This window comes from Schistocerca cancellata, chromosome 6 (genome assembly GCF_023864275.1).
Source record: "Schistocerca cancellata isolate TAMUIC-IGC-003103 chromosome 6, iqSchCanc2.1, whole genome shotgun sequence".
Lineage (NCBI taxonomy): Eukaryota > Metazoa > Arthropoda > Insecta > Orthoptera > Acrididae > Schistocerca > Schistocerca cancellata.
This window is the reverse complement of record NC_064631.1, coordinates 655736061-655757073: the sequence shown is the minus strand read 5'-3', so window position 1 is coordinate 655757073 and position 21013 is coordinate 655736061.

Genomic DNA, 21013 nt, shown 5'->3' with positions numbered 1-21013 from the left:
ATTCCGCGTCTGCCATCGTTATAGTAGGGTCAGCAATGCCACCGGAAAACCCATTGGCAACTGACAATAACCTGGCAGCAAGCCCCCTTTCCGCTACCAACATGGCAAAATTACACAAAACGCAGACAGACAAATACATCGTCAGGAATTGCGATCCCGCCCCTCCCTCCCCTCTCCTCAGCCCTCTCCTGCTTGCCCACGGCTGTAACCGCCTTGCCGACCACATCCGCAGCCTGAATGGCAAGCAGAAGCCCAGTCAACCGACTAAAATCCTACCCAAACCCGCAACTGCCACCCAACCCCCTACCCGATCCCAGTTCCTCAAATCCCCCCCACTCAAGTCCACCACATCAAAGCAACGGCGTGTAAGGAAAGACAAAAAGGAGAAGCTCTCCAAGGGGAAAAAGCACTCCACCACCCCCACCCCCACCCCAACCACTTCCACACCCTCTGAGGAGCCAGCGCCCCCGACAGCACCTGTCGTCGCACTGGGAGGGGACCAGGAAACACCGGCACTGGAAGGGAACCGCGTAACCGGGCAGGACTCGGATGGTTTCGTGCTGGCGAGGAAAACCTTTCGCCAGCCGAGGCCCCCGCCGGCCCGGGGAGTGGAACCCACCCCGAACAGGTTCCAGGCGGTGGCCGATGAGCCAGAGGCACCTCAAGACACAACAACACAAACACAAAACCAGGTCACCCACCACCTCCCTCTGATCGTCGCTGAGTTCACTCAGAACTACGACGAACTGTTCGAATTGTTAAAAACAGAAATCGGGGGAGGAAATTTCAAGGCAAAACCTGCTGGTGGTGACAAAATTAAAATAACATTACTGACACTCGAGCAACACCACAATAAAAACACTTCTCAGCAGCAAAAACATACCCCACTACACTTTCCCCACAACAAAAACACGTAATAAAAACATAGTCATCAGAGACCTACCAAGACGAGTGGCCCCCCAGGCGATCAAAACAGACCTGACTGCCCAGGGGTACATCGTCAAGGCGGTCCAACAAATGGGACACATAGGGAGCAAATGGCCCTTGTATCAGGTCACACTACCAGACGTCCCACAAAATAAAAGGGACATTAAGATGATCCTGGCGGTCCCTGTGACCACTGAACCACTGTGCCGCAAAAACAAGACAGTGCAGTGCTTCAGATTCCAGGGCCTCAACCACATTGCGGCACACTGCTCCATGGCAGTGAGGTGCAGGAAATGCGCCGAGGCCCATGACACGAGAACTTGCAACATCAAACACACGGACCCGCAAATAAGGTGCGCGCTGTGTGGGAAAAACCACACAGCGGGTTACCAAGGTTGCGAGGTCCATAAAAGACACACACAGCAGGCAAAGGGCGGAAAGGCCGCACCCCACACACGAAAAGTAAACACCACGAACCCACCCAGACACACAAGAAACCAAAACATGACAACACACACAGACAAGGCCTGGGTAAAACCAAGGCCAGATACACCAAGGGCAACATATGCGGAAGTGGTTTCTCCCCAGAGGAATCATGAAAGCATTGCCCAACCACCACAACGCCAGACACTATCACAAGAACAACACTGGGAAATACACAGCAACAACGACCAGGTCCACCATGGCAGAGAAAGCCCTAGGGAACCCCCCCCCCCCCCCCTATGGATCAGTTGTTAGGCGTAATGGTGCAGACCATGAACCTCGTCATGGAAATGATGAAGGAATTCAGGGAAGCCCAGAAGCAGAACACACAGATCCTCGCTGCCCTTCAGGCAACAGTCCAGCAGTCGCTCCCCTCTGCGACTTCCTCAGTAGTATCAAACCCCCATCATGAATAGAAGACCAAACATCCAAGGCCTGACAATGTGCGTCTTTAACGCAGACGGCATTGTTAATCAAGAGGTCGAGTTCAGAGAACTCATGAAGGAGTTCTCCATCGACATATGCATGATGGGGGAAACCCACCTAAAACCGGGAATAAAAGCGACAGTCCCCAACTATGTTAGCTACCGCAAAGATAGGCCAACCCAAGGCGGAGGAGTGGCCATATACATAAAAAGAGGGATCCCCCACCACCAGGTATTCCTACCAGCTACCAATAAAATCGAAGCAGTGGCGGTGGAAGTAACCACTGCCACTGGACCCCTAACAATTGTTGCAGTCTACCGACCCCCACATGACCAGATAGATGAGGGAGACATAGCTGCTCTAGGGCAAATTGAAGGCAAACTCGTAATAGGGGGAGACTTCAATGCCAAACACCCTGACTGGAATTCTAGAGTAACCTCCAGAGCAGGCGCCAAACTGCAACAACTAGCGCGCACCCACCACTTCGAAACATGGGGTCCAGTCGAGCCCACACATTTTCCGAAAAACGGAAGTAGGCCCGATGTGTTAGATATAGCTCCCACTAGGAGGATCGCAGGATTTGTGACCGCAAGGACAATCAACAGAATGTCCTCCGACCACAACCCAGTGATTCTAGAAGTCGATGTGGGAGAATGGGTAGCACTCCCACGGTACCAGACGTCCTACAAACGCACAGACTGGGAGCGATACCAAGAAACTGTCGCCTCTGATATCGCTCGCGCTCCGCCACCTACTGCCGAAACAGTAGAACAAGCGCTACAAGACTTGACAGGCACCATCTTGCAGGCAGCGGAAGAGGCCACCCCACCACAAAGGGATGGCCCTCCACCGCAAATACAGCTCCCGGAACACTTGCTAGCACAAATCCGACACAAGAACAGAGTGGCAAAAGAGTGGAAGATCACCAGAAATCAGGCCACCAGGAGGCTGCTCAATCGTCTACAGAGAGAACTGAAGGTAGCGCTCAATGAGCACAGAAACCAGCAATGGCAAAACCGCCTCACAGCTCTCAAAGTAGATAATCACACACTATGGCAAGCGACCAAACAGTTTACAAAAAGACGCGCTAGGATGCCACCACTGCACGGCGAGCAGGGGTTGCTCTACAGCCATGCTGGAAAGGCCAACGCCCTCGCCGACGCCTTCGAGAAGCAGTTCCAAGCGGCAGAACCCGAGGATGACGAGCATGAAAGAGTGGTCCGTCGTCAGCTGGCTGTCTTCCTCAATGCCGAGGAAGACCCAGAGGACGAACCCATACATTTTGCCCCCGAGGACGTGGCAAGAGTAATCAGGTCCCTCCCTACAAAAAAGGCACCAGGGCACGATAGTGTCACCAATCAGTTAGTCAAAAAACTCCCACCCACAGCAATCACACACCTCGCGAACGTCCTCAACGAGATTACTCGATCCCGTGTTTTCCCAGCTTGCTGGAAACATGCGGAAGTGGTCGCGATACACAAACCAGGGAAAGACCCTCTATTCCCGCAGCACTACAGGCCGATTAGCCTCTTGCCAACTCTCAGCAAGATCTATGAGCGCCTCCTGCTAAGACCCATACAAGAATATATTACCAGAGAGCAAATTCTGCCGGATTTCCAATTTGGATTCCGGCAGAACCACTCTGCCCCACAGCAGGTCATGAGAATGGTTGAAGCAGCCACAGAGGGCTTCAACCACAGAGCCTACTGCGGGATAGTGCTACTAGACGTAGCCAAAGCCTTTGATTCAGTATGGCATAGAGGGCTACTCTACAAGTTGTACACACAAGGGTTTCCCGGGAGAATAGTTCAGCTAATCAAGAGCTACCTCTCGAATAGGACTTTCTCCGTCAAAGTAGAAACTGCCACCTCCACCAGAAGGCGTAATCGTGCCGGGGTGCCGCAGGGATCGGTCCTGTGGCCCGTATTGTACAGTTTGTACACTGCAGACACTCCAACGGCCCCCCTGGTGCACACCGCGCAGTACGCGGACGACACAGCCTTCTACACAAGAAATACGAACAAGGACCTGGTCATTCGTAGGCTACAAAGGGTCTTAGACGACACAGAAACCTGGGCCCGTCGCTGGCGCATCACCATCAATTCTGAAAAGACGCAGGCAATGCTGATTACCCGAAGGCTCGGAAGGCGCGAACCTCCTCAACGTCCCCCCCCTCCACCTCCACCTAAATGGAACCCGACTCCCCTGGCGCAGAACCGGCAAGTACCTTGGCGTAACCTTGAACTCTCGTCTTACGTGGAAACCCCACATAGACGAGGTCCACAGGAAGGTCTGCGCCAGAATGTCGATCCTATACCCTATCCTGAACACAACCAGCTCCCTTCCCTGCCCAGTAGCAGTAAATGTATACCAGGCCCTGATCCGGCCGGTAATGGAGTATGCATGCCCTGTCTGGGGATACGCGGCAAAGCAGCACCTGGACAAACTCCAGAGGCTGCAGAACCGCGCCCTCAGAAGGGCACTACATCTACCACTTGGATTCCCCACAGACGACCTGCACGCCGCAGCCGAAATCCCACTCCTGAGAGAGCGTTTCCAGGATCTGGCAAGGGCCTTCTATGAAGGTTCCTCCAGATCCGGAAATGCACTCATCCACTCCCTAGGTCGGTATGACATGTCCCGCGATAAGCACAAGCGCCCTATGACGATCTTCGACGATTAAGTCGAAGAGAAAATCCCAACACCCAATCCCTAATCCAGTTCCTTCCCATATAACACCAATCATGTCGCCTACCCCAGGCAAGCACCAGACACATTCACAACAATTCATCACATATCACAGACACCAAAAATACACTCCTGGGAAATGAAATAAGAACACCGTGAATTCATTGTCCCAGGAAGGGGAAACTTTATTGACACATTCCTGGGGTCAGATACATCACATGATCACACTGACAGAACCACAGGCACATAGACACAGGCAACAGAGCATGCACAATGTCGGCACTAGTACAGTGTATATCCACCTTTCGCAGCAATGCAGGCTGCTATTCTCCCATGGAGACGATCGTAGAGATGCTGGATGTAGTCCTGTGGAACGGCTTGCCATGCCATTTCCACCTGGCGCCTCAGTTGGACCAGCGTTCGTGCTGTACGTGCAGACCGCGTGAGACGACGCTTCATCCAGTCCCAAACATGCTCAATGGGGGACAGATCCGGAGATCTTGCTGGCCAGGGTAGTTGACTTACACCTTCTAGAGCACGTTGGGTGGCACGGGATACATGCGGACGTGCATTGTCCTGTTGGAACAGCAAGTTCCCTTGCCGGTCTAGGAATGGGAGAACGATGGTTTCGATGACGGTTTGGATGTACCGTGCACTATTCAGTGTCCCCTCGACGATCACCAGTGGTGTACGGCCAGTGTAGGAGATCGCTCCCCACACCATGATGCCGGGTGTTGGCCCTGTGTGCCTCGGTCGTATGCAGTCCTGATTGTGGCGCTCACCTGCACGGCGCCAAACACGCATACGACCATCATTGGCACCAAGGCAGAAGCGACTCTCATCGCTGAAGACGACACGTCTCCATTCGTCCCTCCATTCACGCCTGTCGCGACACCACTGGAGGCGGGCTGCACGATGTTGGGGCGTGAGCGGAAGACGGCCTAACGGTGTGCGGGACCGTAGCCCAGCTTCATGGAGACGGTTGCGAATGGTCCTCGCCGATACCCCAGGAGCAACAGTGTCCCTAATTTGCTGGGAAGTGGCGGTGTGGTCCCCTACAGCAGTGCGTAGGATCCTACGGTCTTGGCGTGCATCCGTGCGTCGCTGCGGTCCGGTCCCAGGTCGACGGGCAGGTGCACCTTCCGCCGACCACTGGCGACAACATCGATGTACTGTGGAGACCTCACGCCCCACGTGTTGAGCAATTCGGCGGTACGTCCACCCAGCCTCCCGCATGCCCACTATACGCCCTCGCTCAAAGTCCGTCAGCTGCACATACGGTTGACGTCCACGCTGTCGCGGCATGCTACCAGTGTTAAAGACTGCGATGGAGCTCCGTATGCCACGGCAAACTGGCTGACACTGACGGTGGCGGTGCACAAATGCTGCGCAGCTAGCGCCATTCGACGGCCAACACCGCGGTTCCTGGTGTGTCCGCTGTGCCGTGCGTGTGATCATTGCTTGTACAGCCCTCTCGCAGTGTCCGGAGCAAGTATGGTGGGTCTGACACACCGGTGTCAATGTGTTCTTTTTTCCATTTCCAGGAGTGTATATAGAAAAAACACACACACGTACACAGGGGAGTAAACGCCAAAAGGCTACAAACTCCCCCTCACACTTCCCCAAAGAGGGGAATGTATAAGATCAGAGCAGCAGCTAGTTCTCTTCACAGTTCGCCGCTTTACCTTCGAGGATGTCTCCCGCAGTCGGAGACGAAACGTCAGGAGAGAGTTTTATACTTCGACCACGGCCTATCAGCCGGGAAGTTTTAAGTGAAGACAATACCCACCGTGAAAGCTTACATTGTATGACTTAAAATGAATGTCTCTGCTTCTTCCTCGGATTTGAACGATTTAGATAAAGCTGGATGGTTCACCGATGAGCCAGTGGGTAGAGATTTACTGCGTCTGTACCTTTAAAATTGCTTCAGGGATACTCTGAGGACATGCAGTGAATTGTTCTGAGTGCTAAACAGGAACGTGTTCCAGTCCGCAGAGCAACAGATAACAACTCATACATTCAAGGAGCTCAAGATCAATAAGATAATATGGAAAATGCCACACATCACAGTATCGGATGAGCAGAGTTTGAAGCTTTTGAAAGTTCTGAATGCCAGTGTATTTCTACCATTATCTTTCCGTTCATGAGAGGTTTTCGACTACTGAGTGCTACTGACTGCAAGCAGACAAACATGGTCTATTAGAACTTCCCTTCAACTGGAGATGCTCAGGTTCATCGTATCTGCGTTTCAGACCAATACAAGTGGGAATATAGCAAATGATTCCAACAAATCTGATAATTGCAAGCTAACTAATGCCAGGGTCTACCTGAACTCCGAATTCTACCTGTGTGATAATCTACATCTGCAGCAAGATTAAAACGTATATGATCTAGCATATGGCATGTATGCAAGGTTCTGTGCTTTGTACTATGAGGAGAAAGGATGCCTACTCAGTCCATGGAAATTCAAGGAGCCGGCACCAATCATTGTACTAGACTGCTCAAAGCAGAATGAGATAGTTAAATGTCAACAGAGATGTACAAATTGAATCTGAGTCTTAGGCAATTTTCCCAGAACACACCGCAGCATATGCTCTACTTCTATATGACTGTGTGATTAATTACTGCCTCCTCACAAGTGTTGTGCAAAGAGCAGTATAAGTGAACATGTGCTGCGTCATAACCAGAGCTTTCCACAATGGTGTCTCAAGGTGTGAACATCATTGCAGATGCTCAGGATTTCTATGATGATGAGCATAGACAGTTCATATTCAAGGATGTTGCATCCGTAGTGTACACGGTAGATGCCAGAATAATACAGACATTCTCAGCAAACACTGCATCACTGAGGTCTTTCAAGGATGTGAAGTGTGCTGAAACACTGAAGAGTGCAAAGTGGTTAACACATTACTACCATGGAATTCACTGGGATGACCCTGGAGTACCCTATAAACTTATGGTGACGTCGCTTCAATTATTCAACCACACAGATAGCATCAGATACATGTAGGGGAAGGACAAGATTGCATAGATGCATCAAAACTATAAGTTTGCTGTTATTCAATACCTGGTATTTCACAGGTGTACTGCTGTCTATTGACTCAAGACAAAAAAGAATATGTGTGAAAACAGTGTTGTGTCTGCTTATGAAACTACGAGGGCCGTTCAGAAAGTAACCTCCGGTTGATTTAAAAAAATACACCAAGTTAAATAAAAATATTTTAATATATACATCTTACAACTACATCTTTGCACTATTTTTCTACATAGTCTCCATAGCGATTGAGGCACTTATCGTATCTCTTCACAAGCTTTGAAATTCCTTCTGCATAAAAATCACCCGCTTGTGCCTGGAGCCAGACTGTGACCGCATCTTGGAGCTCTTCGTCGTCATCAAACCGCTGTGACCCGAGCCATTTCTTCAAATGCATGGAGAGGTGATAATCACTTGGCGCCAGGTCTGGGCTGTAAGGTGGATGGTTGATAACGTCCCACTTGAAGGACTCAAGAAAGGCCGTTGTTCTGCGAGCAGAGTGAGGACGGGCGTTATCGTGCAAAAAAACGATACCGGAAGTCAGCATACCACGGCGTTTGTTCTGTATAGCCCGTCGTAACTTTTTTATTGTTTCACAGTACACGTCTTGATTAATGGTCGTCCCACGTTCCATGAATTCAACCAACAACACCCCTTTGGCATCCCAAAACACCGTTGCCATCAGTTTTCTGGCAGAAAAATCTTGCGAGGCTTTTCTTTGTTTGGTAGGCGAATTTGAATGTGCCCACATCTTTGATTGTTCTTTTGTCTCAGGGTTCACGTACTTAATCCAGGTTTCGTCACCGGTCACGATTCTGTTTAACAATGGTTCTCCTTCGTCCTCATAACGTGACAGAAAGTCTAATGCAGAGGCCATTCGTTGAGTTTTGTGGTGGTCGGTAAGAATTTTGGGCACCCATCGTGCACAGAACTTACGGTAACCCAATCTTGCTGTCACTATCTCGTACAAGAGAGTCTTAGAAATCTGTGGAAAACCAGTAGACAACTCCGACATTGAGAAACGTCGATTTTCACGAACTTTTGCATCAACTGTCTGAACGAGTTCGTCAGTCACCAATGATGGTCTACCACTCCTCTCTTCATCATGAACGTTTTCTCGTCCACTTTTAAATAAACGTACCCATTCACGGACAACTCCTTCACTCATAACTCTTGGTCCGTACACGGCACAAAGCTCACGATGAATAGCTGCTGCAGAATATCCTTTGGCTGTAAAAAACCTTATGACAGCACGCACTTCACATTTGGCGGGGTTTTCTATTGCAGCACACATTTCAAACTGCCACAAAAACTAAACTAGCGCAGGTACGACGTTCACTCGACCACGGCCTGATGCCGACTGACCTGTTGAGTGCGTGAACGCACAGATGGCGTCGCTACTCCCCCCACAACCCGCACTGTGACCGATCGGAGGTTACTTTCTGAACCGCCCTCGTAAAATTTCTTTTATGTTGAATGAAAAGTAAATGATTTTTTTCACATCACAATCTGTGTATGATCTCTCTGCACCCTGTTCGCACTTCGATAGTATACAGTTTTACCCACATATTATGTCTATGGTTTTCTTCAAGCAGAGGAGATATAATTTTAGATGTGTTTGCTATATGTCTTTGCCGCACAGTCTAAGGCACCTTGTACGGTTCACGCAGCTCCCCCTGTTGGAGGTTTGAGTCCTCCCTCAGGCATGGGTATGTGTGTTGTCCTTAGTGTAACTTAGTTTCACTTAGATTCAGTAGTAGTGTGTAAGCCTAGGGACCAATGACCTCAGCAGTTTGGTCCGATAATAACTTACCACAGAATTCAATATATATGTCTGGAAGTGGACACAGTCATGTGCCACCTGCCCCATAACCCAATACATGCAGCACAGTAGGCATAATCAAATGCAACCATTTTATACATTTTGTTAACTCCCATGTTGAACTTCACTTTCATCTTCAAAACTAATGTCATTTGTGTGCTGCACATCCATTATAAATTCAGTGCAATAGGGGACAGGCTTTTTGAAAGTAGCAATAACAAAGACATATGGCAACGAATTTTTTCATTTATTCAATTCACACTTTGATTCTTAAGATATAGTTAGGTTCTTGAGACACAGTTCAGTTCTTTAGATACAGATCAGGTTTTGAGGTACAGTTCAGTTTTTGAGACACAATTTGACTCTGATATTTTAATGCAGAGATACTTTTAATTTACACATTATTACTAATAACTAGGAAAAAAAGAATTTCCCAGCTGTAACACTAGTGGAAAATATTTTTACAATTTTCCAGCAGCATTGTATGAGAATATTTACAGTTCTACAAATATATAAATCTATGCTAAAAACTAATTTGGAGATAATTTTTCACTACAACTAAATTTCACAATCCAAATAGTGTAGATTTTACAATAATTCTGATGGACAGTGAGCTACACTTAAAAAGTAATCAGTCTTGGGCAGCTAGTGCCAGGTGAAACTTACAAACTATTCTATTTACACGATACACATGGTGCTTAGATATACTCACATGTGTGTACGCAGTACACATACAGTGTGTATGTTTATGTTTTTTTCTACATTTTTAAAACTTTTTTACTTTTTTCACAGCACACATCCACAAACATTCACCGCTTCTCACACTACAAGTGAATAGGGTGAGTATATGCGAAGGTTTGGTTCGGTTGATTTGGTGGAAGAGACCAAACAGTGAGGTCATCAGTCTCATTGGATTAGGTAAGGATGGAGTTGGAAGTCACCCGTGGCCTTTCAAAGGAACCATCCCAGCTTTTGCCTGAAGCAACTTAGGGAAATCACAGGAAACCTAAATCAGGTTGGTGAGACGTGGTATTGAACTGTCGACCTCCCAAATTCGAGTCCAGTCTGCTAACCACTGTGCAAGGTGCTGGGGCTAGCAGTGTATTTAACACTAAATTCTTCTAGAATCTACATATGTAAATGATGCTCTTAGCCCCCCATATTCTAACTCCGACTTTTGCTGTTGCACATGGATTAAAAAGATACGCAAACTGACTGTAATCAACCCTGCAAGTGGAGTAGAAAAGAGTTTGGCGCCTGCAATAATTTAATTTGATAAATAAGTTAAATAAAGGAAGGTTTCATTAACGTAGTGAGAAGTGATAGGGTTGCTCTACCGATTAACAGAATGAAAGTTCTGTCGAAGATAACAATATGATTTATTAAGACTAAACACAAAATAATAAACAAAAACACATGATACATTTACAATACATCAAATTGGCTCAAATTGGATACTCAAACAAACGCTGTGAAGGTGAAGTTGTCCCTAAACTAGATTGTGACGTTTATGACGAAGTGGTATGTGGAGCCAATTCCTTGCAACTCAAATCTTAAGAGAGACACACAGCTAACCCAACATTAATTGCTGCTACATTAGTGAGAACTCAGACAATGAACACCCAAGATAGAACAAAGTTAGAAAAGACGAACAGGCGCGCTCTGCTGAGCTCTGATTATCGCCTAGCAAAACTGCCTGCTTTGCCGGTGCTGTGGACGTACATTACCAAGCTGTCTTCTTAGCTGCAAGGACACGATCTGGCGTACTGGAAGCGATGGCTGGTTGCTTCGACGTCCCGTCGTGGTGACGATAATGTCGCGAGTGTAGCCCGAAACAAATTGTCCTGGTCTGGTTGTTCCAGACTAACGACTTCCTATCAATACAAACGCGCCTCTGAGGGAGACGAAGAAGGCTCGCCACACAATCACTGACGGTACAATGATTGATTTTCACAAGCGAAGTCACACAGTAACCCTGATACAGTCAACTTTAGTCAAAACTGCCCAAGACAGACAACATAGGCTGCTTGTACGCAGAATGCTCAATTGCCAACTGTACTCGGAAAGTTATGTTGAAGTCGAAACTTCAGCAACTTCGTCAAACAGTTACAATTAAATAAAAGTATATTAAGACAGCCAACGGAAAGCTGGCTGTCCAGAGCAGCGAGAGCTCAGTCTTGTAACCTACTCCGACCGACAGGCGAGAGCTGACTACTCACAAGAGCACCCATACAAAACCGAACACAGAACATTCCCGCCCCCACGACAGTGGCCGTGGTTAACCGTTCCAATCAGCAACTCGAAAACCAGCGGTAAAATTCAACTCCATTGCCGGAACACTACCATTCCACCAATGGAGATTCTTGGCGCCAATTTCTGCGCCGATTTTGCTACGTCACGGAGCTATGCCCTGAGTAAGCCAATCACAGTTACGATTTTGCAGAAAGCGCGGGAATTTGCCCGCCACAACTGCCTGGGTACACATGTCATTCCCACGCCTCGCTGGTAGCCCGCCAGAAAGTGTTTTCGCTAAGTTTCTGCGAAGTAACGGAACCTCTAGCCCAGCCGCTACTTCAGGCCCCTGTGGGCGTGCCTCTTGACAATGTCGGCGTCTGGAAAGCATTCACGCGACTCTCTCGCACCCGTCGGCTTACCCTTTCAAAATCAGAAGTGCCCGCCTGTCACCGGACCACCCGGGTGACGAGAGACGTTGCGTGGGAAGTCCGCGTGTGAAGGAATAGCAACTTTCCACCTCATGCAATTAGAGAGGAGAATCGTAAGATAGAAATATGATAGGGGGCTCATGCCACCTCTCATAGCCCCTACGCCATTTTAGATTGTAATTGGTGAGCGGTTGGCTCACTTAGGAGCAAGGTAGTGAGTCAATCGCCAAAGAACAATCTTGCAAACTGACTCCACATGCCGCACTATATAAAGAAAATCACTGCAACTGAAAAATGCAGCTCATAGAGGGAGGCAACTTCACCTTCTTAATATGGAACTCTAACACTCACATCACACATCCAAACCCAGGGAGCCCCTTCCAAACACCGATTCACACAGACATTCACGCTCTAAATATGACCCGGGCATGTGAGCCAAATATGGAGCAATTTATTCTTTACAATCAGAGTTGGAGTGCTCCGCAATTAAATGCCCAAGATGTTACAACAATTTGTATGATTAAACTAACCTGAACTCACTCACACATGATACTATTTAAGTTAACAATCTGTTTGTGAGCTTTCAGAATCTAATTACAACCTCCGATTCATTCTGTCTCCTTGCAGCAAGAGTAATCTTTACAAAATGTTCCCTGCACTGATGGTCCATTCACAATGACAGTGGTGGTATCTGCTTCAGTTTATGGGGACTTCAGGCACACAGTGTGCATACACACAACAATAAATACAAAATACAAAAAAAACAACATGGTGTGGAGAACAATACAGTAATTTGTAATTTGTGCGCCCTACTCTATCACTTACATAAGAATTACAGTGTAAAACACAAACACATATAAGGTATATCATACATTACAAAAACAACATTAGTGAAAGAAATTAAAAAAAAACAAGGTTCATGGGGCATTAAGTTGTGCATGCACATTGCACAATGTTCATGACTGTGCTGAGAATGAGGCACTAAATCACATTGTTAGAAATATTCGAAGCACTTCACAAATTCCACAGTACTGACATCACATAGAGCAAAACGCTGGGTGTTGTTGCTACGTTGTTGCAGCAGCAATAGGGTGTGCTGGAGCATCTGCAGTACTCTGTTGAGATTGCAGCAAGACCCACGCATATGATCATGGCATTATGGTAGGAAGACACAGTGATAGGCTCTCCTCACGTCGATTAATTGTCTCTGAGGTCTACTAGTTGGGATACATCACTAGTCTAGGTCTCTTCTCTCCCTGGACAGTACTTTACGTTTCCCAATATTGCAGTTCGACAAGGGATCATGGCACGTGGAGTGACCCCACAAGTGTGTGAGGTCATCCATTCAGGATTGAACTAGGAGCGACGATTGCTACAACTGCTCTCTAATAGAGAGGAGAAGTTAGAAACGAGAACATTCATTTGTGAGAGTGTGTGGCACGATACTGCTTTGTGTATGCAGATCGGCCAATGCTAGTGAGTTGTAAAAACCCAAACAGGTGAGTATATAGTGTCCCTTTCTGTCCTGAGGCACATGAGGCGCAGGTTCTGACACCATATGTGATCTTCTTCGTGTACTCACGACAACGAGGTCTGCCGCAGGAAATCCCTCCAAACGGCTGCCGCGTCCGGAGAGCTAGCAGGCTGTCACATATGGGTCTCATGTCAGTGTCAACGGCCAGCCTCCCTTTCGCTTGTGGCCCGGCGCGGGCTGTCTGCCGCCTAATCCCTCAGGTATACGGCTCGGTGACTGTCAGCTTGTAGGACCGGATGCTCTCGCGCCCTTCGTGTCAGGTGACGCGCTGACGCTCTCCTTCTTGCAGGTAGCCAATGACCTCTTGTTTTTGTTCCGCCTGGCCTCTGCATTGCCACGATTCCCGTCATCTGCACAGTTCTGACAAAAATCTTATGCCTAACTTTTTCCCATGACCTTCTATGTTATAATAAATTTACATAACAATACATTTATGGTCTGTCATTTCAGACACTCTTATTTTAATTTTATAGTTATCAATCTATGGCTATCATTATAACCCAATCTTGGTGTATCTAATCTATACATGGAAATAATCTATCTTGATATTTAGTGTAGAGACCGATCTCACTACTGTACATGGTGTGTGCGCTATAGTGGATGAACAACTAAATGTGCAGGCCCGCACTAATATTACTATTAATTATATAGATCGACGGTAGACATGCTCAAGAATTAACTACCATTTGCCAACGATCTACATTCTATGTCTTTTAATTAAATTATGTTGTTATGCAGGTCTAAGTTTTACTGTGCTATAAAGAACATGCAACTATTCTACTTTCGCTCGCCCGTCGCCCCTCCATCTCGGGTGTGTGGTTTGGTGACCTGAAAAATAGCATCCCAACAGGCGCGCGCCAAACACTTGTGATAGAAAACCGCCACAATATTAAGGATCTAGTTATTGTAAAATCCTAAAGTTTAATTTATCCTAGTATATGGTACTCTCTCTATTTTTTTTTACCTTATACAACACTCTTACATAATTCCTGTTACGCTGAGATGTCTCGCTGCTCGCTGCTATTGACGACAGTGATGTGCGCGCCGTACAACTTGGCCTCCGAGTTCTCACTACGCCTCACTGAAACTCCAGAGACTGGGTTAGCCATGGCTATACAAGACAATAAATTTATAGTTGCAACTTCTTTTTCTATGTTATGCAGTATTCGCGATCAAAGCACACCTTTCCAGAGGCAATGTAATATGACCAAGCCAGGACTGGTTCCTGTTGAGGATTCTGTCGCCCACCACACACCAGCTAGACAGTATGTCACGAATTTCCAAGTATAATTCCTTGGTTATTCATCTGTGACAGTCACAAGCAGCACGCTAAATCCCCAACCAGCACATTGGCATGGTAGGCTTTATGCCGCATTTCTACCGTCTAGGCCCTAGGGCACCATTGGAGTCAAATGCTCACAGGTTCACCCCGACTTGCAAGACAACGATGCTGGCGCATCACTGTAAAAGCTATACTGCCCATATTCATCCTCGAAATCACGCAATATACCACAATCTTGCAGTGCACTGACGCGAGCCTGCAAGCATTGGTATGAACGTCTCACGAACTGGTTGTGGCCGCTGTGGAGCGTATCACGACTTCTCAGAACGCTTCTAAGAGCACGTTCTTGTATGCGCCCGTTTGTGCGACATCTCCTCACCCATCATTATCCCTCAACATGGACACCAGACAGGAAAGGACAAAAACATTGCTCATGAAATGGTAGTGTCTCCTACTCCATCGACATTGGAAGTCGCGAACATAAACAAAACAAAAAGTTAGCAGCAGTAAATTCTTATGCGAGAAAACGCAGCGTGTTAATACATTAACAATCTTAATCTATTAAGGCAACGATTATTGTTCCCTGAAGAGAGGTTCATATATTTGCCTATTCTATTATGTACACCACTTAAACTACTATTATTCCACGAACTTCTTTGTGTGATAGATGTGGTGGAGTCCTATGGACTAGCGCCAATCCCTTGTCAGACTCCCCCTCCTCTGACGTGCATTAGGATTTGCAGGTCTAATTTCAATCTCCTGGTTCTCCTGTTGTCCTTGGTTTCGCTCTCTCCAATTACGGTCGCTTTGCCGTTCGTTATTCCTCCTGTCCCAGATTCCTTGTCTAGATTGACCCTGTTCCCTGACGTTCTGGTTTCCGTGTCTCTGGTTTCCATAACCTTGAATAGCGTAACCTTGATTTCCGTAACCCTGGTTTCCTAACTGACCAGTGCGATTATGCGATCTGTTGTCGTCTTCCCTTGCTTCCCCGTGGTATTTGTTATTTTGTGCCTTCTTCCTGTCCTTTGCGTCTTGTTTATCAAAGACTAGTTCGAGTTCGCGCAGTAGGCTCTTGAATGCTTCTATGTCAGATCCACACTTCCCGACAAGTGTCTGTTGATATCTAACTGGCAATTTGGAAAAGCAAAATTTAATGATTTCTCCGTTGCTATATGGACTATCTAAAATCTGATTCTTCTTGAGTAAATCATCAAAAAATTTGGTTGCGCTCCTATGCCCGGATACTTCCAGTTCAGGACAAAATATTATTTCCTCTTTAATCCTGTCTTGCGTTTCGTTTGACCGGTAGGTCCGCAGGAATGCACCAACAAATTCCTGATAAGTCCGAGACGTCGCTGCCACACCCCGCATCTTTTCCGCGGCTTGGCCTTCGATGTGTCCACACATGAATTCTAATTTTGCCTGGATTGGCCATGACGACGGTAATGAATTTGTAAACTGCATCACCCAGCTCTTCGGATGCATCGACCTTCCATTATCTTTGAACTTCTGGAATTTTAGTATGGACAGGAAGTGGTTCTGATCAAAATCCTGTCCGATCCTCGCACTGGTGTTGTCACTCGTTTCCGATACTTGCACGTCTGCTGAGTGTCCTGATCTATCTTGCTGATAACTGTGATGTGCTACCTCTGTATCACAGTGGAAGTGGCACTCCGAATTCAATCTCCTAAGTGGGCTACAATTATTGGAGCTATTACTCGCTCTTTCTGCGTGTGCATTGTTAGTTCCGCACTCTGTCACTGGGCTAGAGCACGGCGGGCTTTTCCTCGGAGAAGCAATTCTGTGTACTCCATCATTGGTATCCGAACGCGCGGTGCTCGTGTGCCCGTTTCGCTCTAGTTTTGCTATCCGACACTCTACTTCTTTCATTCGTTTCGTGATGTTAATAATCGCAACTTTACCTTGAGTTTTTTAGACTGCTAGGGATTTTGAGTGGGCTTGTGTCGCACGTCGCAAGCGCCCTGCGAGTTGAGAAGTTGCTTTTGCGATTTTCATTGCCCCTGTTGCTGCCGTTTTGCCTAGGCCTGCTACTTTTTGTGCTACTATTGACATTTGTTTTGCTTCTCCACATTCTTTCTTTATTATTTGTGATTCCCCACGAATTTCCCCCATATGCGAAATTATTGCTTGAGTGTCCTTCTTGCGCTGTTCGTCAGCTTCTTCTTTCATTGACCGTAGGAAACTCAGTATGGGGTTAATGTCATCTTTTTGATCCTCGTCACACATGGGCGATGTAACTCTGGACACCTGGGCGCTATAGCTCTGACGTGACCGCGCTGCCCTCTGTCTGCTCTCGTTCGTTTGACTATAAACTTCTGCTACCGTCTCGACCTGTGTGCCTGTCTCTGTTTCATCCTCTACCTCACTATCATAATCACGGCCGCGACTTTGCTCTAATATCGCGTCCAAATCACCGTCCTCACCAATGACCCTGTCGTCCTGTCCTGCTAAAAATGTACCCCTCTCATCTCCGAACCTATCCCCGTCAGGAAACTGCCCCTTATCCATTATGCTATCCTCATTTGTTTTAGCTTCGCTGGATAATAGTAATGCCTTACTTCTCGTGATCATTCATGAAAAACTAATTTATCTACGATACACAATAAAAATAATCTACTCCATATATTTTTCCACATAGACATAAAATTTCATCAACGCTGTAATTACATGCACAATTTGTTGTGGTACAGAAACTGCACACAAACCCGACAAAATGTGATGTGGTGCGGACACCACATCAAAGAAACACATAAAACAATGAACAAACAAACAAATATATACGCTGAAAACAAAAACAGTAATCATGCGCCCCTACTTAAAACTAATCACGGAACTACAAGAAACAGAACTAGGGTATTAATCATAAAAAAAGTAGAGAAAAAAATTTGAATGTTCCTTCTAAGAATACTGTTTGTTAATCAGTGATTCACAGGAATGATCCTGGCAGGGTCGCCATTTTATGCGAGGTGCCGGGGCTAGCAATGTATTTAACACTAAATTCTTCTAGAATATACATATGTAAATGATGCTCTAAGCCCCCCATATTCTAACTCCGACTTTTGCTGTTGCACACGGATTAAACAGATACGCAAACTGACTGTAATCAACCCTGCAAGTGGAGTAGAAAAGAGTTTGGCACCTGCAATAATTTAATTTGATAAATAAGTTAAATAAAGGAAGGTTTCATTAACGTAGTGAGAAGTGATAGGGTTGCTCTACCGATTAACAGAATGAAAGTTCTGTCCAAGATGACAATATGATTTATTAAGACTAAACACAAAATAATAAACAAAAACACATGATACATTTACAATACATCAAATTGGCTCAAATTGGATACTCAAACAAACGCTGTGAAGGTGAAGTTGTCCCTAAACTAGATTGTGACGTTTATGACGAAGTGGTATGTGGAGCCAATTCCTTGCAACTCTAATCTTAAGAGAGACACACAGCTAACCCAACATTAATTGCTGCTACATTATTGAGAACTCAGGCAATGAACACCCAAGATAGAACAAAGTTAGAAAAGACGAACAGGCGCGCTCTGCTGAGCTCTGATTATCGCCTAGCAAAACTGCCTGCTTTGCCGGTGCTGTGGACGTACATTACCAAGCTGTCTTCTTAGCTGCAAGGACACGATCTGGCGTACTGGAAGCGATGGCTGGTTGCTTCGACGTCCCGTCGTGGTGACGATAATGTCGCGAGTGTAGCCCGAAACAAATTGTCCTGGTCTGGTTGTTCCAGACTAAAGACTTCCTATCAATACAAACGCGCCTCTGAGGGAGACGAAGAAGGCTCGCCACACAATCACTGACGGTACAGTGATTGATTTTCACAAGCAAAGTCACACAGTAACTCCGATACAGTCAACTTTAGCCAAAACTGCCCAAGACAGACAACATAGGCTGCTTGTATGCAGAATGCTCAATTGCCAACTGTACTCGGAAAGTTATGTTGAAGTCGAAACTTCAGGAACTTCGTCAAACAGTTACAATTAAATAAAAGTATATTAAGACAGCCAACGGAAAGCTGGCTGTCCAGAGCAGCGAGAGCTCAGTCTTGTAACCTACTCCGACCGACAGGCGAGAGCCGACTACTCACAAGAGCACCCGTACAAAATCGAACACAGAACATTCCCGCCCCCACGACAGTGGCCGTGGTTAACCGTTCCAATCAGCAACTCGAAAACCAGCGGAAAATTCCATTCCATTGCCGGAACACTACCATTCCACCAATGGAGATTCTTGGCGCCAATTTCTGCGCCGATTTTGCTACGTCACGGAGCTAAGCCCTGAGTAAGCCAATCACAGTTATGATTCTGCAGAAGGCGCGGGAATTTGCACGCCACAACTGCCTGGGTACACAAGTCACTCCCACGTCTTGCTGGTAGCCCGCCAGAAAGTGTTTTCGCCAAGTTTCTGCGAAGTAACGGAACCTCTAGCCCAGCCGCTACTTCAGGCCCCTGCGGGCGTGCCTCTTGACAATGTCGGCGTCTGGAAAGCATTCACTCGACTCTCTCACACCCGTCGGCTTACCCTTTCAAAATCAGCAGAGCCCAGCTGTCACCGGACCACCCGGGTGACGAGAGACGCTGCGTGGGAAGTCCGCGTGTGAAGGAATAGCAACTTTCCACCTCATGCAATTAGAGAGGAGAATCGTAAGATACAAATATGAGAGGGGGCTCATGCCATCTCTCAACTGTGCCACCTCGCTCAGTAATATATGTGAGTTTCATTTCTGTCATCACAAATGAGCCTTTTTATTGTCATGAGGCAACATGCCCATTTTAGACTGCAGCACAGTGTATACCCCCTGTCCTCTCGATCAAATACTAGTTTGCTATAACATATGCAGCAGCTGTTGTGCAGCATCATGAACATGCTGTACAGGTACTGCAAACAGTCTTTGATAGAGAGGGCTCTTGATGCCGTAAAAAGCACACCCTTAGCCCGCCTCTGGGTGGCACCTTCCAGTGTGTGATACACATAAATTTTTAATCACAGACCTACAAACTCCACTATCGACAATCCATTCCTCTCATCTCTCATAAGGCTGATAACCTTTTTGTTCTGTGGAACAGTACCATAAGGATTATTGGTTGTATATGAGGACGTACTGAATTCATTACCATGGTACCTCATTACTTCGTGTGAATTGCAGTTCTTCACCCACTAGATGAAGCTAACTTTATCCATATAGAGCAATTTAGGATCTGCATATAATAAGAGGGTATGCTGAATGCATGAAGGCTGTTTTTAATACACAACCTTTTTTATGAATTTCATAAAACTATACATTTTTATTTCTCCAATTTTAAAAATTTTGTAAAGCTATATATTTTTATATATATTTTTTTAAAATATCATTTCTAAAAATATATAGCTTTATAGTAGTCATATAAAGGTCATGCATTAAAAACACTCTTAGTGCGCTCAATGTACCCACTTACTACTACATAATACATCGAAAATCGGGTATTTTAACTGCAGTAGAATTAAATAGAGAAGTTTGTCCAAGAAATAAAATTTTAGTTGAAAATAATGAACATTTTGAGCGCAGTGGAATTAATTTTTGAGACACAAAGTTTCAGTGAAACCTTTCAGCGCCTTTTGAAATGAAACCCTTCTCTTTATTTCATTTCACTCCACTGGGATTTTTCGTCGATTATGGTCTGCGACTTTGGTTGCTATCTCTATCCACTCTTCTTCTCGTTGGAGCATCTTGACATCTACATTTTGGTGCAGACAGAAGAGCTGCTGATGGCAGATGTCCTCAATAAGCTGCAGTGGTGGACAAGTAGCAAATTCCATAGAACTGGCAGGCCAGTCCAATTGCTATAGCATTTGGTTTTGTCCCATAGGGCAAGAACAGGGCAGGACAAGGGTGCTATAGTTCAATTCATTTATCTTGGCGGCTCGCGCATGCCCGCCCAGACGCGGGATATTGCAGCGTTGCCAGTTGCACACGTCAAGAGAAGCAGCGCCGTAGCAGTGTAGTTCGCAAACTTACGTTTAGGGGGGAGCACGCAGTTTATGAAGTAAAGCCACCACGGCCGCATTAAACCTTTCGCTGCTACAGAGACGTGCTCCCGGAGAAGGTTCGAGTCCTCCCTCGGGCTTGGGTGTGTGTGTTT